The sequence below is a fragment of the Manacus vitellinus genome, unplaced genomic scaffold, assembly GCF_001715985.3.
Source record: "Manacus vitellinus isolate BGI_N305 unplaced genomic scaffold, ASM171598v3 scaffold_5_pilon, whole genome shotgun sequence".
In the NCBI taxonomy this organism is placed as follows: Eukaryota; Metazoa; Chordata; class Aves; order Passeriformes; family Pipridae; genus Manacus; species Manacus vitellinus.
Window position 1 is genome coordinate 41,675,089 of NW_021940682.1, and position 25,933 is coordinate 41,701,021.

At 36.0% G+C, this 25,933-nt stretch overlaps 1 protein-coding gene across 5 annotated transcripts in view; it reads left to right on the forward strand.

Moving 5' to 3' along the window:
* FOXP2 (forkhead box P2) overlaps positions 1–25,933 on the forward strand; it is a 344,924-nt gene that overhangs the window by 249,951 nt on the left and 69,040 nt on the right. The window contains exon 1 of one of the 5 annotated variants that reach the window (XM_018080574.1): positions 10,304–10,334. The exons of the other annotated variants lie outside the window; for them this stretch is intronic. The gene's annotated coding sequence lies outside the window, so the exon portion shown is untranslated. Of the gene's footprint in view, positions 1–10,303; positions 10,335–25,933 lie in introns of those variants that run through there. 5 annotated transcript variants of the gene reach the window in all.

Consider the following 25,933-nt stretch of genomic DNA (forward strand, 5'->3'; position numbering starts at 1 on the left):
AGTACTTTTTAAAGCAAGTTTTCTACATATATATTGCAACTTCCTTTAAATGCATTGTCTAATATTACTATTAATTTAAAATAGTTACTACATTATTTAAGTTATTGCCTCGAATTTTGATCTTTTTATCTTTTCAGTGCTTGCTAAATAACACAATAGTAAGGTCACATTTTTTTCTTCTTTCTTTTTTTTTTAATTTCTGTATCTTCTTTTATTCAAATTTATTTTTTGGTCATGTGTTTTTCCCGGGGAATGTATTATTTATTTTACTGGACTTAGTAACTTTGGCACAGTTTGAACTGACAGAATATAAAGTAAACAACTTGTGTCTTTCTGAGGAGAGTGACCGATAAGCAGGAGGAAATATTTATGAATCGGTCAGTGTTCTTCATTGGTATATTCAAGACATGAGAAAGTATTCCAAGATAAAAGTAACATGAGCTCTGTGTTTATACAAAATATCCTACATTATATGTCAGCTTGGGTGAGGAAAGCATATATGATGTAACTGTAAAATTGTCACTTCTTGTTTTTTTCTGCCTCCCTATGTTCCTTCAGAGCTGTGAGTGTCTCTACCTCCTGAATTTTATTTGATGTATTAAGTTTCTTAAAAGGACTTTTTTTTTAAATCACTCTCCACTTCTACAAAATTTAATTTACAACTGCATAAAGGAAATTACCCTAGTTTAGGCAGTCAAGCATTTCAGCAGATTCCTAGAAATGTACAAAGGAAAGAATGATTATCAGTCATGAATTGTGGATTAAGAGGATCATACTACACAGAGTACTGTCTAAAAATAGCAATTTAATAGAAAATGTGAACAATGTCTCTGAGGTTAAAAATAGCATTTAAAATATGGAAGTTTTTATTATTATTTGGTAGAAGGCTTGCCTGGAGATGCTTGTCTTGTATTTTCATTGAATGTTACAAGCAGCTTCATTAGAGTTTTGCATGTTTTGTTTTTGTTTTGTACAGTTTTGGTTTTGTTAATTTTTTCTTAAGGTGAAATTCCATTAGAAAAGGAGAATTCTCATTGTGGACTGCAGAAAATGTATTAAAAATGTACATAAACTCGTTCAATGTCTGTGTTACAAAGCACAAATAAGCTGTAATTCAGGAAGTATCATTTAAGTATATTTAAAGGGAAATTTTAAAAATCACAGGGTGAGGTTTCTGAAGTTCTAGAATACATTCTCATACACAGTCCCTTGTGCCTTTTTCCCCCTACAAACCAGCACTGCTTTTTGAGTCTCGTAGAGGGGAAAGTGTCTTGTTTGAAGCCTGCAGCTAAAGTGAGTTGCAATATGACATGAGGACAGATACTTACAAAAAACTTAATATGTGTGTTCTCGTCCTGTAAACTTAGGTAATACTTTTGCAGAAAACCCTCAAGCAAACCATTCAGTGGACAAAATCAGCACAGATTTTTTTGTAATTCTGCCTTTTTAAGTACAGGAAGTACGGGAAGACCTAGTCCAATATTTCAAATGTCACCTCTGTTAGCTCACGATATATCTTAGGTAAGGAATATCACACTGTACATAACTTTCTTTCAGCATTTCATTTTGTGTCAGTACAGTATTTGAGAATAGTTACTCTGAACAACCAGCTCCAGCACAGACTGCAACAACGAAAAATTCAATGGAGTGCTTTTCCAGAGGCATTCTCCCTCCTGCTGCAAATAAAATTGTCACTTGATAGGAAAGTGATTTCTTTTCTCTCAAATGCACTTTATTGTCGGCAATGTAATTTATATCAAGCAAACAGTGAGTTTTATCCATTTATAGTGTCTGAAGATTATTTCTGTATCCAGTAAGAAAATTTTGTTACTGTTTTGGTCTTGTATACAGCCACATTACTTTGATTATTAGAACCTTGGCTAAAAATGCCTTTGGCTAAATTATAGCTAGGTTTACTAGTTATTTATTATTTTTTTTTCTTCTTTTCAGATTGTGATCTATGGTTGAATGTCTGGTGCATTAGTTTGGTTTTTCTCTTCTTTTTAATTGTGGAAACTAGTGAATTAATTAATTGATTAAGGAGGAGCATTTGGGATGTTATTGTTAGAAGATCACTATAGGCTAATCTGAAGACTACCTACTGCTTTTTCTCCTATAAATTAAAAATTTTTTTCTTCAACTTACAATAGCAACTATAAACAGGAATCCATGGCTACAGTAGTAAACCTTTAAGGAAAAGTCTTTGATTTTGCAGCATATAATAAGGCACTTAGTTTCAAACTAAAACTGCAGAATAACATATATACACGTATGCACACACTAACATAGTCTATACCCTATATAGCTATATCATGAGCAGTTTTAGCAGTATATTAGTAGTTGTTAAAGTTTTCAGCTCATGCTAGAGCAGCACTAGCCATTCCCTAGGTAGGGTCATCCCTGGAACTAGATAGGCCACCAGTGCAAACACATAATAGGGTTCTCCAAATTTCAGCTACCACAACTGGCCTGTTTTCAGCACATGCAAATGTCACCTTGTCTCATTGCTGCCACTGTTCTGCACAGATTATTTTCCTAACATCTGTCTCTGCTTCTTTCCCCAGTTCTCCTTCAAAGCATCAAATACAGGCAGTTTGTTTTCCGTTTTATTATCCTTCACCATGTGACTTCATGATACCCATTACTCTTCATAAAGTAGAAAAAAAAGAGCCATTAATCTCCTACTTTTAGATTTTCAAATAAGCCCTATTGTACCTTCTCCTGTGCTGTCTGTAATGACTGTGAAGTACCTCATTATCCTCCTCTGAGTCAGTCATTCAGACTTCTCCAGTTTATGTATAGAGAACTTAGACACATACATTGCCTGCTATCATGATAGGAATTTCCTATCAGTCTGTCACTGTCATCTCTTGTCTTGCACGGGACTGTCATGTCTGTGCAATGGACTTGCATAATGCTCAGTGGCTGTGCAAAGCCTGCAGTATGGTCCTGGTCAGCACCATGGGAGCTTTCATGCAGTTGCAGCGATTCCCATGTTACTGCTGCTGCTACCGCTTCCGAGTCTTTCAACTCCTGTGATTTACCATGTACATTGAATTTCTTTGTTCTAACAGGAAAAAAATACAATTTTTTTCTGCATTGCTGATTTAGGTGTAAGTTTCTGGTAGTCTGCCCTTTCAGGGGGACAAATCATGCTCTTCTTCTATGGCCTCAAAGTTTACTGAAACTGCAGAGCACACACATCTCTATTGCATGTATTAAGAAGACTCCAGTATTTTCAGTCTACAAGAAATATTTGTAAATGTCTCAAAAATAATTTTTTTTTTTAAGGTGAGACCAAGAGATATGATTCAAAAGGACATTCAAAAAGCCTTTGACATAGTCCTTCATGAGTCATTTTTAAGAAAACTGAATGGTTCTGGTTGCAAGTTAAAAGTTCCATTGTAAGTTAGAAACAAGTTAAGAGACAGAAGAGTAGGATTATATCATCTATTTTCAACATGGCAAAAGGTTAACGTTTCTGTCTACCTCTGACCTGGACATTATACTGTGTTGTTTAATATATTTAGTAATAAGCTGGAAAATGGACTGAAGAATATTGTATATGTCAAAATTTAAAGGTGACCAAGAATCTTACTTAGCCTTGTAAAGATTAGAGATGAATTTCAGACTTTCCGGAGTAATGTGGAATAGTAAGTAACCAAATGCCACAGTGGTAGAAGAAAGATGAAGAAAGAGTGCCAGTACCATTCTGTGAATCTGAACACACGCTACGGTTTCTTTCTTTTATTTATGACAGATGCTGCACATTTTCAGTTGGACTTTCATCACCTTGTGTACTATAGTATGAAACCATGAAACTAAAGATAATTCGTGTTTAGAGTAGTGGGTCTTTCCCTGATATGTGTGTCTAGCATAAACTGCCAAGTACTTCAGGAAAAAAGCCATTTTTTCTTCTGCAAATAATTAATTACAAAGAAGACAAAGTGGGAAATCAAAAATAAAAATAAAAGAGTATTTTAGATCTTGAAAGAGACATTCTGTCACTGTCAGATGTTAGCTGTTTTTAAAGTCTGTTAGGTTGAGAGTAATTCCAGTAAATATATATAGTCCTTTAGAACTGAAAATATTGTTCAGTTTGTCCAACTGACTAAAATTCTCTATGAGTCAGCAGACTGTTGCCTCCCTTGTTTCTATTGAATCATTCTGCCATGTCTGCTTAACAAAGGAGGATGCAATGTCGGCTACAGAAATGTATGTGGAACATTGCTGTATGTTTCTAATTAATGATTTCCTGCATTTGTAATTGCACAATAGGTGCAATGGTAAGACCATTTTCTTTATTAAAAAGTCAGCAGCAATATATATTGACTTTTAAAGATTTGTCATGTAACCCTTGGAAGGAATAAACAACATATGAAACTTATTGCTAATTTTTTTATGATATTCAATTTTTCTGATGTCACTTTAGGACATCTTGATAATTTTATGTGTTCTGTTTTTGTTGTCTCTTGTGTTTTGGGTTTTTATATCTCTGTTGGATTGATTTGAAAGTTGTCCACTTTTACGAGTGAAGTTAAGCAGTTCCAGCAGTGTCACAAGAAAACTGGGACTGATTCTATTTTTGGAAGGTTGGGGGGAGTGTCCTACACAGCATTCTTCACACTTCTGAGCAGTGTCTTCTTGACCTTCAATTTAACTTTGAGACACTCTCTCTTTTCCAAGAACTGCTCAATCATTTTACTGAATGGTCACATCTTTAGGAAACAAGAAACACGCACAAGAAGAATCGAATCGGCACAGGGTTGACTTCAAAGCCTCTTGTGCTTTGCCATTGCCTTTATGTTTGGAAAAGCCGAAGAAACAAATAATTTGTGGAGGGTCTTGCATGTGAGGGCTTTTAAAGAAAAAGAGACTAGCCGCAAATTCTCTGAATACCTTCCTGAGTGGGAAAGTTCAGAGGCACTTAATGCACTGTTTACTCCAGCTATGATGTGCAGGTAGCAGGAGCACCTTGGGGTTGAATATGTTTTGTTTTCCTTGGGGTCTCAGGACTGCTGTTGACTGTGTCTGCATCAGGGAACCTTGTTTTAGTGTTTTCACTAAAGCTTTCAGTGTGGAAATATATAATGTGCAACTGAAAGTTTTATAGGGTTCCACAGATGAGAAGGATGTTTCTTAACCACAGATGTGTGTAGTCACTTGTGCTTCCATGTAAAATAGATATAGAGTAAGCTTTGTAAAACCACATGCACTGTGTCCTCTAACTGAAATGTCTATCTTTGCTTATCTTTGTATCAGCTCCAAATTCAGGCCTCTAAGTACATTGTTTATGTCTAGAGGAGTATAAGAATTGTTGATACTGAGTCAGGTCCTAATATCCCATGTTTTGAATGCCCACTCCAGGTGCATTATGAATGGTGGGAAGGGTGAGATGATAAGATAGGATATCTTCCTTTCACATTCTCCCAGAATGTGAGACTCAAGAACCCTTTGTATTCAAAAGCTTGAAATAGATGCTTCATCTATGGATTAATAAGTTTATTTTTTAAAACATGCAGAGTTCGTTTTTTCCCCCTTGCTTATTCTGTCAAAATTAGTGCTTTATTTCTTTCTTGAATGTATTTAGGTCCTATTTCCAGGCATTCAATCTTGTTAAACTTCAGAGAAAAATTAAGAGAACAATGTCAACATTCCTATCACTGGATCAGACTTCTCAGATCCAGCTAATGCTCTTTGACTGTGCTTCAGAAGCTGCAGATCATCTTGTTCAGCAGCTGAAAGCTGGCAGATTTAAACGAGATTTATAACATTATTTAGTTACAGTGAAATCATTAAAGTTCTGTATTGTAATTATGAATGATTTCACGTACCAGCAAATCTCTGCACAAAATCTTGCAGGACGTGACTGGTATCTTCTTGTAGTTGCCTTCTCTCTCTCTCTCTTAATCTGTTCTTCTATTTTCCTAGACAATTATCTAACAATTTTGGAAGTAAGAAAATTATTTTCAGGATCTTCTCTGCTGTTTAGTCTGACTCATAGATGAAATGTATGTAGATTTCTCTTTTAAGAAGACAAATTTGTTTCTGTAATCAGCTGGAAAATATTCTGGTGAGAGCTCTTTGTTTATGTTCTACAGATACACCAAAAAACACAATTACCTTTTCTCTGATCAATGTTTTGCTGTATGGTATTGAATTATTAAAAAAACTATAATAGCATGTACAAGGTTTATATAGATCAGCAATCAAGTGCACAAAATTTGAAAGGTAAGGGTGTCTTCCCTGCTCTGTAGAAGTTGTTTTTTTCTGATGAGTAGACAAAGAATTATAATATAGAACTACAACTACTCATCAACTATAGGCTGAGTTTGCCTCCTCAGAAAATTTTTCTGTAAAAGTAATAACTTAGATTTACTCAGTGTGTTTTAATTTTCCGTAAGAAAAAAATGTGAAGATGTTGTTGAAGCTAATCAGTGCTGCTGAGCTAATGGAGTTCTGTCCATAATTTTATTCTGGAAATCTTCTGAAGGCTGAAGCTTCTGGCTGCCTTGGAAACTTAGCGAGAAGAGTTTATTTCGGACATTGCTTACTAGCATCCAGACCAAAAAAGTGACCTAATTTGATTTGTTCTGAGTAAAAAGAGAAGGGAAAAAAGAGCCTTCATTCAAGAATTCATTTTACTACCATTTACTTTTCTGTGCACACGTTATGTTTAGATGCCATTTATAAATATCTTATTATCATTTGTTAAATTTTATGACAATTTTTACCATGCCTGATGACTGTAACTCATGCATTAAACATGCACACGTATTTTAACAATATTTGCATCTTATAATATGCTTCCTAACGACTTGTCATAGACTCATCAGTTAAACATTTATTTTACAAATGCATTTTGTAATATGCTATGGTAATAAACTATAAAAAAGGTATCCCACCCTGTAATATTTTCATATGGATGAATAATGCATTACAAATTCTACCTTCATTTAAAACATGACCTCTATTCTGATGAAATCTGATACATTGTCTGGATTTATGATCATCAAGTTGTGTGAGGTGCTGTCAATCTGTTTTCTGATTAATTTTCGTAGTTCATAAATTTGAATTAATCTGTAAATATTTACAAAATAATAGTATATTTTTTTCTATCATTTTATTTTTATCCACCTGATTAATTTAAAGTAAATGTACCAACCCCCATGTAGCTGTGAGCTAATTTTCATTCAAATAATTTCTGGAAATTCAATTCAGTTCTGAAGTTGATTATCAAAATTATGATTGTTCCCTTACTGGCTGCCTAAGTTTGTCATATATATTTCTCTAAAAAGGTCTGTGCTACTGTCACATCTAATCTTACCAACTGTGTAAAGTTGAAGGGTATATAATATCAGAAAAGTTTATAATAAGCTATTTAAAAAAAAACCCATACTTTTACTATTAATTGTGTTTAATTTTGTCTACATCTGATTTTACATACTTTTTTAACTTCTGAAACTTTAGTCAAAAGAAACTTTTGCTTAAATAGGTATTGCCATCATAGTCAGTTCACTGTCTACCTTCCTGAAATATCATGCTGATTTTTTTCAGTAGTTTTTTTAATATGAATGCTAGTACCTAAGATTCTTTGGCTGATTTCTCTCTGTTAGTGCATGCATGTGTAGACTGTATTATTTTCATTAATTTTATTTCACCGGAGACTTTTTCTTCAAAATTGAAGGGAAAGAAGGAGATTTGAGGCTTGGTTGGTGGTGGGTTTGTTTAGATAGGCTACAGAGTATTATAGGGATGTCCATACATCTGGTGGTAGAACAAAATGATTGAGCATTTCAGCAGTGTTCTTCATTAGGTACCCTCCCATACCAGAATAAAAACTGAAGTGGTTGGCAGTTTTACTTTTGCTGTTTCCTGGAATTAGTTTTAGGTCATCACATCTACCTGATGCTGTCTGAATGTGTGAAGTCAATACAGAGTATTCTGCTTTTACATCTATTTAACATAAATACAAATGACTACTTCAGGTGCATACTAAGGAGGAGTCAATGTTAGATAATTGGTCTCTTGGAAGGGGCCTTTATTTCACCAGAAAATAGAAGGTTACACCTTGTCTCTGCCTTTCACCTTAACAGTCCAGGCTCAAGAGCCTTTTGTCACCATTCATATTTTTCTTTCTTTTTTTTTCTTCTAAATAAATTACTGCTTATGAAATGAACTGGGTTTGTTGTCAATCAGACTTTACTTTAAACACTGAGAATTTTAGACTACATTCTGTGTAGTCAAACACATTTAGATAAGATTACATGAATTCTATCAGGGAGGTCTTTCTGCTCAGAGAGAACAGTTAATTCTGATTCAATTTGCTATTTTTTTCTTAGTGTCTATAATATTGAAGGCAAGTAACTAGTTCCAGTTGGGATTTTTTGTTCTGGGGTGTGTGATGTGGCTTCTATCCTATAGCATTGAGGCTAGGAAATACTCATTCTACATGGCCTTACAGGCATTCATGAAACTTTAGACTAGTCATGTAACTAGTGAAATGGGTTTGGTAAAGATGAATTATTTAGTCTTCTATCACAAATGCTTTAGCCAATACTTCTCCCATTCTCTTAACACCATCTCATAATTTGAACATTTGCTGTCCTTTTCTATTAAAAATCTAAAATACAGCAGTCATCGTTTTGTTAGAAAATTTTGCCTATCTTGAATGATAATTTTTCATAGAATTGCATTGTATTCTTTACTTATCTTTGAAATTATAAATTTGACTGCATTGTTAAATAGGAGTATATCATGACTTCTAGAGTTAAGTTTATAACAATGTTTCTAAAGTTTAACTGTTTCAGTGGTTTTCTTAGCTTTAATTGTGCATACTGTTTTTTTGAATATATCAAAATGATGTAGTATCCTGGTAGTTTCTTAGTTCTCACCCGTTACATGCTCATCTATTATAAATCACATTATGGTTGCACAAGAAATGCAGTGAATATCTGTATTATGTGATGGGAACTCCTTTTTTCTTAAGTTTACTCAGAAAGCAGAGATTCTGTTCTTCACTGTATTTCTTGTCAGCTTGTCATTCTTTCACATAAATCGAATATATATTATATATTTGCTTTTGTTATTACTCAGCTGTTTCAAGATTTCTGTAGTTCAGATTCATTGCATTCCTTGTAGTCTTGGAGTTGCTGTTGTTGATTTCAGATATGGAAAAGCCTCCATAAGTTCCTCCATAAAGTTCTCCAGAACTTTATGTTTCTCTTCATGAAGTTCTCGAGAAATTTCTTTATGCACATTGCATATGTCTTTTTATATGTGCACATACACAAATGTATTTATACACAGGCAGCTAACGTGCAATCTTAGTACAGGTAATAAACTGCAGGGTTGTTCATCATGCACTTTTCTCAACTGAAATTTACTGGTTTCTTTCTTTCTCTTATTCCAAATCTCTGCTGTTAACACTAATAATAATTTCCTGAGATATTATTTTCTGCGCTTTTTTTTTTTCTAATGTTGTATGTCAGTTCTTTTTTGAAAAGCACTGTGATTTGTGGGCCAGAAGAGAGAATGTTCGATCAAAAATTAGTGACAAATTCAGTGTCTTGCCACTTACTGAAGCGACAGTAGATTCTTTGTATCATGGTTAAGAGTAGATTTTAGCTGCCTAGTAGATCACACACTTGATTTAAGTTCTGGGACATTAAGATGCAATAGATTTTCAAACTACAGTATTCATATGCATACAAAAATATTTTAAAGTTATTTTGGTTTTTCAAAGATATAAAAGTTAGCAGACTTCCTCAGTGGTACATAATTTAAAAATTACCTTTATAGAAGGAAAAAATAGCTTTGTGGTGCATTTTAATAAATTTTTGAAGATTTTAAAGCTAGCTTTTTATATATAATTCATATTTCCTATATACATGGTGATGTGTTGTTGTATAAAGATTCTATTCTAGCTTTGTTTCAGAGAATCTGCATAAATCACACATAAATCATGGATAGTTTCTCCATTTGTGAATAATGTGGCAACTCCAAACTCACGCCAATAGAACCATCATACTATCATATCATGTTAGGTATATAACATACATACACACTTATAACAAGGTAGAGGAGAATACTGAAAGTATCTTCCCTTTAGGTTTGAAAAATGACCAAAAAGTAGAAGTCACTTTTTGTGCCTTGGGAAAAATAGATCAAGAAATTGAAACTCCAGTCATTACCAATAACTTTAAAATGTATTTTAACGTGCTGCAGCTTCAGTTACCCTCAGCTGAAGCTTCTCTATTTTAGCTTACAGGGTCTTGTGACCTCAGCCCATAGCAGAGTTTCAACAGTAATAGCGACAGCCATCTTGGATAAATGTAAGTGAATTTTTTCCTCATTTCTATAGTTTCTGTCCCTCACATGCACTTTTGGAGTTTTGTTTTTTACTCAGGATGTAGACAGTATTCCTGACAACACTACTGTTGTGTGCCAAGTAGCATGATGGACACAAATTACCAGTAAAGCAACTAAGTGGGAGTTCTTGCCTTTTAAATGTCACAGTATCAGACTCATCCTGTGCTTTTGAAATGCCAGTATGATTGCCATGCAGACTTTATTTTACCTGCAGCTAGATTTATGGTAGTTTTCATTATTAGCCAGGATTAATCTGCAAAGAGAGTAGTAGTACAAAAGGATTTTGGCCATGTATTCTTGTTTTGGTTAGTGTTAAGGATGAAAGCTATAATTCAGGAAGTATTTTTCTAAGAAAAAGTTTGCCTTCTTCAATCAGCTTTATCATTTCAGTTCTGCTTCCTGTCAGATTGTGGTAATCCGTTCCCAAATTTCACTCTGCATTCACTAACTATTGTATAAATCTGGGGCTGGAGCTGGAGTTGGAGCTGGAAAAGGCTACACTTCATATGTACTGCCTGTGTAACAACTTCCAGAAGTATAAGTTAAGGAATTAAGGGCATCTGCCCACTATTTATTGGTTTCTGAAGAATACCACATACAGCAGATTCTTTTAAAGTCAGGGTTTTTTTCAACAATTGTCATGTTGTTGTAATGGTGAGACAAACAGAAGAAAATAGAAATAGGGTTATTCATTCAGAAAATCCTTTCCTGTATGCTGATAGGCTGAAGAAGCTAGCATTTAGTAGAAACTTAGAAAAGATACCTGGACTTAGATATTCTTCGCTATTTAGTCCTGAGCTGGCCTTTGTCTGAACATTTGACCATTTCTGAACAAAGTAGCATCCTTGGTCTGTTAAATCACCATGCCACTCCTCCATCTTCTATTTGCTTATATACATAAATATGTACGTAACATGAAGACATACCTAAAATTCCAAGTTTTTATTTACATGTAAATAGTTGCATTGTAGCCCTGTACCTACAATAGTAGCTTCTTAATGACCTCAGCTAGCTAAAGACATGGTTGTTCAAATGCAGCCTGTTCTCTTCATGTGGTTTCATAGGATGTATCTGTCATGCACTGTATGAAATACAAGGTAACACCTATGCAGCAGTTAAGGCTAAAACCAGCAATAGTGGAAGTGCCTCCATCCATCCATCTTACAAACATGTCATTCAAAGATCAATAAGGGGCAGTCTTGATGTGTTAGTCAGCTTAAAAGTCATTAGAGTTCAGATCTTCTTTCAACTATGTGGTTATGTTAATATCTCCATAATAAATGTGAGACGAAATCATATACAGCAGAGTCTGGAAGCTGTGAGAGCAGAAGTATGTGTACTGAAACCAGTTTGTGATTATCTTGAATTTCTGTGTGTCTCAAACTTCATTGTGCCATGTAGGAGGGTGGTGGGCACTGTTATCAGCTGCACACAGAAACCAAATAGTAAAAGCGATTGCATGCCTAGAATCTATTAATTTCGACTAAAACTATAGGAATGAACAAAAGGGTGTAAGAAATGTTGTCTCGACTACCAATGACACCGAGGAATATACTGAATCATGAAGAATAATTCCTAAAATTTCTCTGAGGAAACAGGTTTAGTTAAAAACCTGTGCAAACCCTGAGGACCAATGTTTTATAATATTTACCGTAAATACTCATTTAATTTCGAAAGAAGAGAAGGTGTTCTTACATTTGGCATTGCAAGGCTGAGTTAATGAACGAGCTTTGAAACCACTGTCAATAGGAAGTATACATAGCTTTTGAATGTGTGTGAGTATAAAATAAATCGTAGAATCATACAATCAAGCAGGTTGGAAAAGACTCCGAGATCATCTAGTCCAGCCCTTGCTCCAACACTGCTGTGGTTACTGGACCATGACAGATCCAGTCTCATCTTAAAAACCTCCAAGGATGGTGAATCCACCACCTCCCTGGGCAGCCCATTCCAATGTCTGGTTACTCTCTCTGTAAAAATTTTTTTCTTAATATTCAACCTAAACCTCCCCTGGCTCAGCTTGAGACTGTGCCCTCTTGTCCTACTGCTGGTTGCCTGGGAGAAGAGACTGACACCCACTTGGCTACAACAGCCAATTGATCTACAAAGATGGCATCTACAAAATGGCATTATTTTTTCATCATTAATCGTATCTTTGCAAAACATTTTCAGATTTTTATACTCGTAAGTACATGCCTACACAGATCAATTGGTGAGGAATTTCACAAAATCAGCACTATAATGATAACAGTTTCAAATCCAACCTTATCTACATGCTTATCAAATACCAATTATTTTGTTGGACCTAGTGTGCCAGCACTGTAGTTTATGTCAAATCTCTGTCTCATTAAATGATGTGATCCTTATGTACTAGAATGATCTCCTGCTTTGATAACTGTCTCAGTCTTGTAACAATATCAAGATTATTGAATTAATAGAATGATAATGTGATTCCATAGATCTTGTTAAAACAATATTCCCTTGATAATGGATAGTTTAAGTGTGTTTTATTTCCTATTTTTATTATTTATGTGGCTCTTCCAGTTGTCTTTGAACTGGAGAGACAGACAAAAATTAAAGAATGTGTTTATATATTTCAGACTTTGGGGGTTCTTTACTAGAATATGTAGCATGTTTAGCATTCAGTGTATATATATAATATAATATATATAAAATATGCATATATAAATAAATATATGTCTAACTGCCATGTTGGGGCTTAAATATAGCTCATCATTTGACATTTCAGTATGTTACAAAAGGACTTTGAAATACAGTAGAAAGGGCTTTGTGAAAATTATGTTATAGAAAGTGTGGTGAAGCATGCTCAGAGGTTATACAATGTGAAAAACTTGCTGTAAAATGGTTTAAGATATTAAAAAGCCAGATGCTCACAAATCCAGACTACTAATCTGTTTGGCCAAGAAGATATAGCATTTATGTACTTCATATATGATATAAGCTTCTAGGAATTTCAGTTTCTTTTCTACATTACACTATCATGTTTCCAAAAGTCTAGAGGTGTTTGTGCTCCATAGTAAAAAACTGAGGATTTTGTAGAGATACTGAAATAACAAAGATACCTGCAGTCATAAATATTTTGTTACATTCTTGTGATTCCTCATAATTGTCTTTACATCCTCAATGTATAAAAGACAAAGAAATGTTAGGCACTTAATAAAGAATTCAGTCCATTTCCACATAATATATTACTGAAAATATATATTTTATTCAGCCTGAAATCTCCTTCCTTTTATTGTTCCTGGGACAGTGAAGTCTAGATGGTTGGAGTAAGTTGAGGGTTGTGCAGATGCGTCTTTTTCAAAGACCTGTGCACTCAGGTCTCCCACCAGGTTCATTTTCAAAACCCACGCATTTTGCTGTTACCTACAAATTAATGGAGAGAATATAATTGTTCATTTCTCAGTGCCTTTGAATCCTAAATTGGGAGATACACTTTGGTTTTGTTTAAAACTCATTCATTTAAAAAATTGCTTTAGAATGTCTTAGATTGGGCAAAACTTAGCAAGGGTGTGGCTTTAACTACTTTAGTGGGTTTGCTGTTCAGAAATTCCCAATAATAACTGGGTCATCACTGCTGACTGGAAACAGATAGAGACAGTTAGATGTGTATATACACTTTTTTAAGAAGCCCCTAAAGCTTTGTTCCTTTCCAAAGAAAAGGTAAATAGTCAACTTAAACCTCTTCAGCAACTCTATAAACAAGAAGATGCCAACAGAGTGTCCTCTTCTCTATTACCTGGGTGTCCTGTCCATGTTCTCCTTCCATGTGTAAACCCTGCTCTAATTTCCTTCTGTTTGTTGCCACTGTTTGATATTTATATAGTGTTCATAAAGTTTGTAGAGAAAATAAAGATACCCAAGTTAGTAATAATCCTTAACTGCTCTGTTAATTGAGTCAATTATTCACATCCCTCCTTTTCGTCTCTGTAAATATTTTTTTTCTAGTCATTGTTGTGACTTGTAACTAAGTCTGATTGCCCATAGTTTAAAAAACTCTTCAGAGGACACAAGGTTGAGTTTTCTTTACCAGTTTCTTTAGAGCTTTATTAAGTATTCCATTTACAACATTTTAATTGTGACTTTTTAGTACTAAAATGCTTTGAAATTTGTCATAATAATTTTGTATCAGAAAAAGATTTTGAGGAAGTTGAAACATTCATACATTTTCCAAACAAAATCCTTCATATTAGTTTTTCAAGAGTTGCATAATGTCAAAATCAGGTTCACCATAAGGCAAAACTTTAATTTTGAAATTTCGTTCACTAATACTCTTATAAATACACATTGTAAAAATTTTATTTTAAGAAAAAAATTATCTGGATACCTCCTAAGCAGTATTTTTAAGCCTTCGGAATTGCTTAATTGTGAATCCCAGAAGTTCCTTCCATGCTATGATTAGTGCCCATGTTTTATATTTCAGAAAGGGATTGGTTTTCTGCATATTTGGGCAAGAGCAAAACATTGCTGTAGGACCTGCAAACCTTATATATATTTCAAGTCTTGTTTTATGAAACACTGTAGTTTTGAACTTACTTGCACATCCAGATGGAAAATAATTTTCCAGTTATTGCTTTTAATTTAAAGGCAAGTCTCAGTGTCTTCTTATAGACTTGAAGAGCTGTAGAAGCTGTTGTAAAACACAGAAGGTGGTATATGATTTTTTCATTAAGAGTACTGTAAACACTGTATATATGTGAACTGTAGTACTGTCTTTTGTCAAAAGGTTAATATTCTGGGTCATGCAGTATTTAAATTAATACATCTGGGCTTTAGTAAGCCTAGGTCTTGAAACAACTCTCATTCCTGAGGGTGGTTCTAGGGGCAGTTGTTTTTACTGTCAAACCTGGCAAACTACTGGCAGAACTGAGTTTAGATCAGTGAGATTTCAGAGTTGGGCCAGGTGTTTGGGTACAAATGTGAATTTTCTTATGTTTGTAAGGTGTAGTCAAGAGTGAAAAATACTGATAGATTTTTAATTACAATGGCAAGAATTCAGTAAGATGGTAGTAGTGAAAAGCATATGTTTTAGCCATTCCATTCCAAAATACTTATTTTGTCAGTAAATGGCATTATTTTTTCATCATTAATCATATATTTGCAAAAAATTTTCAGATTTTTATACTTCTAAGTACATGCCTACAGATAATAATTGTCTTTAATTGATGCAAAGGATGTTTGTGTTAAATGCCCTATAATTTTGGGAAATAAGCAAAATAAGAAAGTGCTGGAATAGGCTGGAGTAGGAGGTGGTGTGGAATCCTCCTTGGTTAAATTTTGTAAAACTGGTTTAGACAAATGTCAGTCAGAAACAAAACTGGCTATTCTGCTTTTGAAGAGAAGGATGGGGTAGCTCACTTGCAAAGCCATCTTCTTCTTGTTCTGCAATTTGCATAGCAATTTTTTACTAAGAAATACTTTTATTTCAGTTTATTTCTTTTAATGAAATGAGTTCAGATTAGATTCCAATTCAGTGGTTACAACAATTATGCCTATATGTATATTTAATGAACATTTTTTGTGATGTTTTGTTATGAGTAATCCAAATAGTATGACAAAGGAGCTACATCTATTACTTTTCGAATAAGTATCTGAATTCTATTAAGATAATCTCTGTGTAGTTTCTAAAACTAAATAAAAGTGAGAGGAAAATAGAGGTTTGTACAGAAAATACTTTTAAACAAAAGTCTGTGTCTCAAATGTTGCTGAAGGTTCTGACCTCAAATTTACACTATGATGTAAGTAATACTGAATTTTCATAGGCTCCAAGCTTTGTCTCTAATTGATTTTGTGTTTAGAGAGACAAATAAAAACAAATTCTTATGAATCTATAATTTTCAAGGAAACTGTGTTCACAGAGCTTTGTTATGTACTGCCTTATTAAATGCTAGACACTTTCATTAAAAAATTTTGAACAGATTTAAAAGACATAAGGACTTAAAAACTTACTGCTTTCAAAACTAATGGAGTCATGTTTCTACCCACTTCTCCATATTAGGGCGCTGTTTGCTCTCTGAGTTATAGGGGGTAAGGGATTCAAATTCCTCCCCTGTCAGCCTGAAAGCAGGAGGAAGAACCAGCTGTCAGGCTGCTCCTGCAGCTGCGGAAGCCACTGGCACTTGCTAACCCAGAGCATAGAGTACCGGTATTGATCCAAAGTGGAATAGTTGAGAGAAACGACTGAGTTTGTGGAACCTGCTGGTGAGCCACCACTCCTGACAAGTGAGACCCTTCAGTGCAGGTCCCAGATGTGGTTTCAGTCCTTGTCCAGATTCTCCTCATTCAATGGGGAAAGGGGAGATGGGACATGACCCTGGACATCGCAGCGTTTAAATGAAATGCATTAAACTCCACTTTTACGTCTTTTCAAAGCAATCAACATTTTCAGTGTAAGAAGTGTTGTAATATTTTCTTTTTTTCCTATCTGCTTGTCAGAACTGCTTTTTTTTTTTTAGCAATATGCATTTTGTGTGGTTTGCATTAATTCAGACTTGGGGTGTTGTTTCATACAGCACTTGGCTTGAAATGTGCTGCTGCTGTTTCTGACTGAAAGGAGTCGTGTATCCAAAACATCCCTTGTAGACCTATTAGACCTCTACATTTCCCTATAGATGTTGCATCATAAGAATTTTAAAAATATGCATTCTGTTTTGTAGTCCTGGACATGCTATATATGGGTTTTTTTCTGACAAGCAGTCTCCAATATCTAGTAAAACATAGTTCTGATCATCTTTTGAAAAGATAAATAATACTTCTATAAATATTTCTATAAATATATAGTGACATCCTTAAATAAAATGCATTATTCAAGAAATATCAACATTTTAAGGTAAGTTAATGAAGTTACGTTCAAACAGTGTAATAATCAAACTATCATCTGTATACAAGACTGAAGAAAATACCTTACTAAGTGCTGCTCCATTTTTGTGATTCCTCTTGAGAATGAGTTAGCTAAAACGAAGGTGCTCTGCCAGCTTTATTTAAAGATCCATGCTTTAAAATGACTAATTTTCTAGCATGTATTTTCTGTTTATGTGCCTGTCAGTTTTAAACATCCTTTTACATGCGAATGCATGATGACAGTTCTATATTCTGTGCAATTTCTTCACTGGAATTTTTCATCTATTGGAATAATCCCTCAACAGATATTTATAGAGTTTTTACTGTTATTTTGACAAATCAGACATTGTTATTAAAATTATAAAAGAAAGCATTTCTAATGCTTTTTGCATTAGAAGTTTGAAACTTTTTTAAAATTACATATGTTTTCTAGCTCTATTTTAGTAAACCTTTTACTGAAATTGTGTCTTTCTAGTTCCATTTTTCTGTGAAAAGAAGATCCATCTTTATTGCTCCTTCAGTGATTTCACTGTATGTGACTGCATCAAGCTGTGTGTTCCACTAAGTTAACTCATGAGTATCATATGCTTTACCAGTGCTGGATGTGGTTCCCTTTAGAGGCAGATCATTTTGCTGTAATTATCAAAACAAGCTCTGGTTTATTATCTGTAATATTTGTAGTTTGGAAAATTTGTTGCTTGGTTATGCTCTCAAGGTGACAAGTTGGGAGGATTTCATCTGTATTGTCCATTTTGGTGAATGCCTGAGCAGTGGCCAAATCATAGAATTGTTTTTGTTGGAATGCACCTTGAAGATCTTCTAGTTCCAATGCCCCAGCATGGGCAAGGACACCTTCCACTAGACCAGGTTGCTCAAAGCCCCATTAAACTTCTCCTTGAACACTTCCAAGGATGGGGCATCCACATCCTCTCTGGACAACCTGTTCCAGTGGTTCACCAGCCTTACAGTAGAGTTTCTACCTAGATCTAAATCTCCCCTCTTTCAGTTTAAAGATATTACCCCTTGTCTTATCACTACATGAAGAGAAGATTCTGTGATTTCTAAAGAAAACAGTAAATTTACTTCATCCCTAGGTAGCACTTTGTATTCTGATACCAAACCTGTAGACTAGTAACAGATTGAGAAAACAAAATACAGAATTTCCATAATCTTGAACAAAAAAAAAAAAAATTGGGAATTGGCATGTGACATAGAAAGTCAGTGAAAGGACAGAGACACTCACCTGTGTCTAATGAAGGAGGTGACATTTCAGTAAATGGAAGGTACTTAAATATATGCTGTGTGTTGGCAGTCTCCCAAAATTGCTGGTGGAAGTGTGTCTGGGGAAAGCAGCAGCGTATTGAAGAAACTGCTACTTTGAACTGTGTTGTGAGAGTGGGAGCAGGGACTGGCTACAAGCTGGTGTGAATCTTCTATTGCTTGAGAGTGACATATGACACACAGGACAGTTTTTCTGCTACTATCACCCAGGCTGTGGCCTTTCAAATGAACTATCAAAAAGTCCTGATTCATCTTGCCTAATCTAAGGCATTTAACTTTAGATGCCCCTGTTAGAAGCAGAGGCAGTCTAACCTGTGTCTGCGCTATAATATATGTAGACTATGCTGGTTTTGCAAGGATGGGACTAGTCCGTGGATTTGTACAGTGTCTTCTGTTGCCTATAAAAAGTGCTCAGGGCAAGCAGACATATCAGTAAGATGCTTAAATGTTGTGGTACAAACCTGACCTAAGAGTCACTGGTTCATGGTAAGATACTATGAAATTATTACTGTTAATATTCTAATGAGGTCGTTGTCAGACTCAGCTACCTAATAGATTGCTTCATGATGTGATACTTTTGTATATTCATCAGAGACAAACTCCTGTGTCACAGTTTATGTTTCCTGTTGGATCTCAGTCCTTCAGTTCTTCTGAACTCCATAAGCACTTTTCTCTCTTAGATAACACTTAGGACATTTCCTTATTAAAGTTAACCAAAATATTGAGTTTTATTCTGTTATTCATTTTCTATATTAGTTATTTCTGAAAAGACTAAAAAGTACTTAAGCTAATAACCATGTCATCACATATAAAACTGCCACGTGATGCTATATAGTGTAAGAACAGTGGCAGAAAATTCAGTATGTGCACCAGGGCAGATCTGACTACAGTCCAGAAACACTGCATTTGTTATACAAGTAGGTGTTTGTTGAACGAACAGCAAGACAGATAGCAAAACAAAATCAGGCATGCAGAAATGTCTATTCCATATGTGCACGTGGCTATATTTTATGTAGAACAGGACAATTTGAAACCTTCTCATTCATATAACACATCACAAGACCATGAAATTCTGCAGTAGCTTCTAGTTGGCTAGAACATTAAAACTAAGCAAGTTAGGTGCACGTGCAGTTGCAAATGCCTATGCAAAGCATGTCTTTTTGCAACAAGATGAGTAGCAGATAATTATGCACTTCCCAATCCTTGTGTATACAGACATCAGATCTGAGGTCCTTGCAAATTTTGAGATTTTTCAGCCTGAGTAACTGATACTAGGGTGACTTTCGGATACTTTTATGCCTTCCTGATCCTGGTTAGCATAGCTAGCATGAGGCCTTGCATAAAGCCTTTGGGTGCACTCCCTCCCTTAGTGGGAGTCAGTATTTTAAAATGTATGTTACTAGTTTGAGAAAATAGTTAGGACATTGTGGCTTTAACATTATTAAACATATTGGTAGAATCAGGATTTTTCTGTGGCTGCTGTTTAACAGATGATAGAAACTAAGGATTATTGTAGTTCTCCATCTGGGTCTCCTTGTAGTACATGTTCATATGGGAATATACTTTCCATATTTTCTCCATAACTTTTAAATACACTCTTGTTAAATACATCCATCTAATGAAACAAACAAACAAACCAACAACCAAAAACAAACCAAGCCCCAACTCCTACACCAAATACTGTATATTGAGCAATTTCTTTTCCTTCTAAAAAATCCTGTACATGCTTTTTAACTGAGACTATTTCTTTCAAAAGAAGCGTGAAGCCCATGTATTAATTCGCTAAAGATTCATTAATCCATTTTCCTCATATCCAAGAAAGCCCACCTTTCCATTATATCACCAAAACATACATAAACAATGTGCTGATAAATTGTTCTAAACTCCACTGCACTTTTTTAAAAATTGTAACTAATGAAAGGCTCTCTTCAAATTGCTATAGAAAGCTCAGATTTGTGTGAACAAGCACACAGCAGTTCCCTGGCCTGATGAGTGTTTTCTTGCCCTAGTTCTGGCATCCCTTGACAGTACTTGTCACTGTTTTCTTGCACGGTTTTAATCTGTGGCTGTTGCCAAAGCTGGATGGAGAACGCTAATGGTAATTGTCAGAAATGAGTTGGTGACTGCATCATCCCCTTATTCTCCTTACATGCCATCTTTAACCATTCACTGTCTTGCAGTGCACAAAATTAATTTTCTTGTAGTGAAGAGCTCAAAAGCAGCTTGCCTCGTCTGCTCTTCTGGCTCCACAAGCAGACAGTTGGGCTGCAGACCTGCATTTCATGATTGCTGGTATGGCCCCCTTTTATCACGGACTGATCAAAAGAGCCTAGAAATGGACAGATAAAGGATTTTATTGAACCACCAGACAGGAAAAGAGGTGAATTGGATTAATTCCAGCACTACTTCTTGAAAGCCTGAGAATTGTCCACATGTCAGCTGCTCTTTGGGCCAAATGATAGTTTTTATTCCTAAATTTGACTGAGATCCCTCTATATTACCCAGAGGTAGGAGCAACTAACACCAGTTAATACCCATGCATTCCTAATGAATGTACATAAAGCTAAAGAGTACTTGTCAGCCTCGACAGGGTAAATAGAGAACTTTCCTATTAAAGGCTACTTTGGCTGAGATCAAAAGTGTTTCTTTTGTCTCTATCTCAGTTACATCTGTAAGATATGCTACTGATATGCTTGGATATTCCATTTTCGGTCTTCTGCAACTGCAACATGTGCCTTTGCTATGGCTGCCAAGATTCTAAGAAGAGGAGACAGGATTTGGAATGGAAATCTTGGATATGTTATGTGGATCTTGGGCAAGGAGGCAGGGATACCCAAATCATTATTATCTGGTTAGTCTTACATTTCTATCTGAAACAATCCTTAACTGGGGATTTTATGTCTTGCGTACAAGGGTTTCAAGGAAGAATAGCTCAGTAACCCACATGCTGACCATAGTCCGTGTATGTGAGCTGGACATAAAAATTTTGGTCTGTCATTTGGACCTGCACAAAGTTATCTTTACTTTACTCTCGGTGACAGCTCCAAGTGGTTTCTTGAGGAATGGGAAGAAAAAAAAAATAAAATAAAAGAAGAAAAAGTAAATCTTTAGACTAGGGAAAATGTGTTTTCAAATATCCATTTTAATAAATATTTTCTTAATACCTAATTGATCCCAAGATTAGGCAGTGTCGTGGTTTGAATTTTTTTTTCCCCCAGAGGCTAAGAAAAGTGGTAGACCCCGAGGGGTGGAAACCCCTGGTAGTTTTGGAGTTCTGTCCAATGGGCGCTCCTGCAAAAATGTCAACATTCCACAAGCTCACCGGAAGAGATGAGTTGTAGTTTAGGTTTGGTTGAAGGAGAGGTGGCCATGTTGTAGAGCCACGAGGAAGGGGCTCTGAGCCCCTTGGGCCCTCTGGGCCCCCCAGCCCCTGGCTGGGGGGGGGACTGCAAAGACCTGGAACAGTGTTAGACTGGACTAAGTGTCTGTAGTATGCCGGGAGATGTTTTCTCCATGGGCGCAGAGCAGCAGCAGGCACTGACCAGAGAAACGGTGGCAGAGAGCCAGAGATAAGACCTGAACTGAAGAAGCAGCAGAAGCAACATGCAGCACCAGAGAAAGGACTCCTGGAAGGAGAGCTGAGGAAAAGAGAGCCAGCAGCCTGTGAGACAGAGTTCTGGGGGTAAGACTGTACCAGCCCCCCAAAACTCCTTTGAGACCTCCTGGAAGGAGGAAGATGATGGACTCTTACTTGAAAGAGCCTTGAAGTGCGACATGCGCTACAGAAAGGAGCTAGAGAGCTCCGAGAGGAATGCGGGGGGAGTTGACCTTGGCTCCCCCCCCTTGCACTGCTACCACGGTGGCAGCCTGAGAGACAGGGCACAGAGGCCCTGCAGAGGAGCTTGAGTCTCCTGGAGATACCAGACTGTCACGAAGACCCCCCTGTGTCTTCGTGATATGACCGTGATGAAACGACCTTGTCTGGGGTTACGAAGCCCACGGAAGACCCTTTTACCTGCGTCAAGGGGGCCGAGGGAGGTTGGATACCTCCCTCGTGAGTGCTGGCAGAAAACCAGCTATCAGCTGCTGCATGTGGAGAAGACAAACAGACTGCTGCCTCAGATGCTGCTGCTTAAGGACTGGAAGGGATCTGTCCTTCTTTCCCTCCTGGACTTTTATTTGGAGGGGAGAAGAGATCTGATCATTGTAAATACATATGTCATGGTAGAGATAGTTGTGATCGTGTGTATAATGTGATATGGTATTTATTTGTACAGTCATTGTAATATATTCCCTTTCCCCCACTTTGAGTCTGGTGTGTTTTGTCTGGAAAAACCCATCTCACATTAGGTTGAGATGTGGGAGGGGGGAATGGAGCTAGGGGATTGGATTTTGGGGCTATCTCAAACCATGACAGGCAGATAATGTATAGGCAAGCTAACATGCAAATTTAGGCATATCACAGTGTAACCAGATTTTACATGGGCATAAACAGCAACTGGAGAAAGCCCTGGCTCCTCCCATTGTCAGGGAGACAGTTTTTCTAAACATCATACAAGTGAAAATTGTACTGTCTTTCCCATAACCCCAAATTCATGGAAATGGTAATATCTCTGCCCTCCTCCAGGGGAAGCTGCATTCTGCACCGTGCAGCCTTTTATATATATATATATATATATACATATATATATATATATATGGCTTCTAAAAGGGCAGCTGCAAACTAACATTGAGTCTGACTTTATGTCAGTTTCCGCTGGGATCGTACTTTTAACTTCAACAGCCTTTTAGTAGACTGTGTTTACACAGACATAAACAAGAGAAGAATTTGCCCAGGATGTGTCACACTATATGCATATAATCACCTTGTCAATATTCAACTCCTATACATGTAACAAAGTAGAGGTCAGAAAGGTTCCATTGTCTGTTCTTGTTCTGAGGAGTGCAGGAGAGTAAGGCATCAGAGTGCGCACAGAAAAGCATCAACACACATTTGAGAGTCTGGCATTTATACATATATCTTTAAATGGAACTCTGGCTTGAGGATTATGAAAACCATACTGTCTAGATGCTGGTCATGCATGTTCAAATAATCGCAATCTCCACGTTTCTAAAATGGACCCTGATTCATTCTCCCATTTTTGCACCAGTTGTAATGCTTCACTTCACTTCCCTGGCTAGTTAGTGAAAAGAGGAACACATTGCAAGTCAGTATTTCAAATATTCAAGATTTAGCTGAGCTGATTTATTTTCTGATTGGATCTAGTTTAGTGTTTACTATTTGAAGACTTTTCTTTGGGAAAGTGAAGTTGCCACCATTTGGCATCTACAAGAATAATTGTTTCACACTCTTCAGCTTTAAGCTGAAAAAAGGCAAAAGAGTTGTGCAGCTGAGCTAGGAAAGATATTTCTCTTGGCTAGTCTCTACTTCCCCTTAAAGGAGAAACTCTTAGAGGGAATCAGAGCAATTATCCACTTCTTGCAGATCTAGAAATATAGATGAGAGCCTTCAGCCTGTGCAAATTTTACCGGATAGACAACATGCAAATGCGGAAAATTTTAAGGTGATGGAGTTTGATTTGGGGATGTGGGGAAGGAGTATTTCGACTTGTTTGGGTGCATTTTGTTGGAAAATTAGAGTATTAAGTTACTTTAAAATACAGTGTGCTATTGCTGGTGTTGGAGTTTTTTTAAACGAATAGAAACTGAAGTCAGCCAAAGTCAGCAGTTCTGAAATTTTCAAAGTCTGTCTTGTGTGTACTAAGAATTGAAACACAGCAACAGTAAAATAATCCCATTATTAGGACAGTATACTTATTTTTTCAAATTGTTTTGTAACATTAATAAAAATTTTTAATTTACACTTTTACATTTATACTAAAGATCCTCTGTAGGTGATGCCGTTCTGGTTTGAAAGCATACAGGATATCACATATAATTCCAATTTAATAATCATTTTAGTGGCTCTGAATGGCTACACATGGATAGTTCTCCTCTTCTGTGGGGTTCACCTGTACACAGATATTTTGCTCTGCAGTGTAAAGGAAAGGAAGTATTCTCATCACCAAATGTTGTTACATACCTACATTGGGAGGTTCCTTGTGTGATTCATGGAGAGAAAGCTCCCACACAGAACAATTCAAAATTCAGAACAGATCTCAATTTATTCAGTCTGAATTGCTATCTAAAGGAACTTCTCTCTTTCTCTCTTAACTGTATAAATAGTACATAGACACTCCTCATTTATACTGTTAAAGTTACAAGTTGTGGTTTGCCTGGCTGCAGGCAGTCTGCGCACTAGCTGGCATTGTCTTGTGAGGGAAAAGATGCAGATGAATTAAGGTTTTCTGATACACAGATAGGACAATACTTTTGGAAAGCTAGTTTGGTCATAAGCCATACAGTCCTTGAGCTTTCTGTAGGTCTTGTAGGTCATCGTGATGGTAATTTTTTACAAGTACTGTAGCTCATTAGAAACTGGACTGAAACTTGGAATGTTACTGGCCATCAAATAGTTTCAAAAATCAGTAATTTGTGGGTGTCATTGACATCAGGCAAATAGGTATTGTTGCCCTAAAACTTCATACGCTGTTGCTCACATTTCAAATTCATAAAGCTTTAAATAATGTTTGTTCTTGAAACACATTCAAACTGAGAAAAAGTTTAAATTTCTGGTTTAATTCTTGTTCCTGTAGTATTTGAAATGCATGTGTCAATGAAGAGCCTAAGAATACAGTGCTGTATATATGAATCAGCTATTACCTTTCATACAGCTTTGTATGGGCAGGATTTTCAGAGGGAAAAAGACAGACTATCTTGAACAGAAGTAGCGTATTTTGATGTAGGAAATACAATGTAGGGGGGGTGGGTGTCAGTAGCCTTTGATCTTTTTGCTTATCCAACTCACAGGTTTTTGCATTTCAAACTTTCAGTATTTGTATGTCTGTCCATTACTGCTTTACTGTGGAAAAGGTAGGGTACCTTGGGCAAGTTCAGTTCTTCCAAAGCATTCTCACTGCCTCTAAGACTTAAAAGTGCAATTTGCCGTAAAGCACTAGGTAGGAACATAGAACTTGAAATCCATTACTCTGTACTGATGAGGTTTATCCTGAAGAACCTTTATGTACACTGACCGTGGCTTGAAAAATGATATCACAAAATCAGAGTGTTTTTTTCATTCAGGTATAGTATTATATTCAGTGTAGCAAGAAATGGTTTTGCATGACAGTACACATGTAAATGTCAATGCATATGTCATTTACAGTGTATCTGGATGTTCTGTGAGATTCACAATGATCATGTTGGAGAAAACTGTCTCTGTTACACTAAATAAAATGTGCTTAGTAAAAATTGCTAGCAATTTTTTTCTAGACCTATAATGACATGGGGAGAATACAAAACAAAAGTACCAGAAACAAAC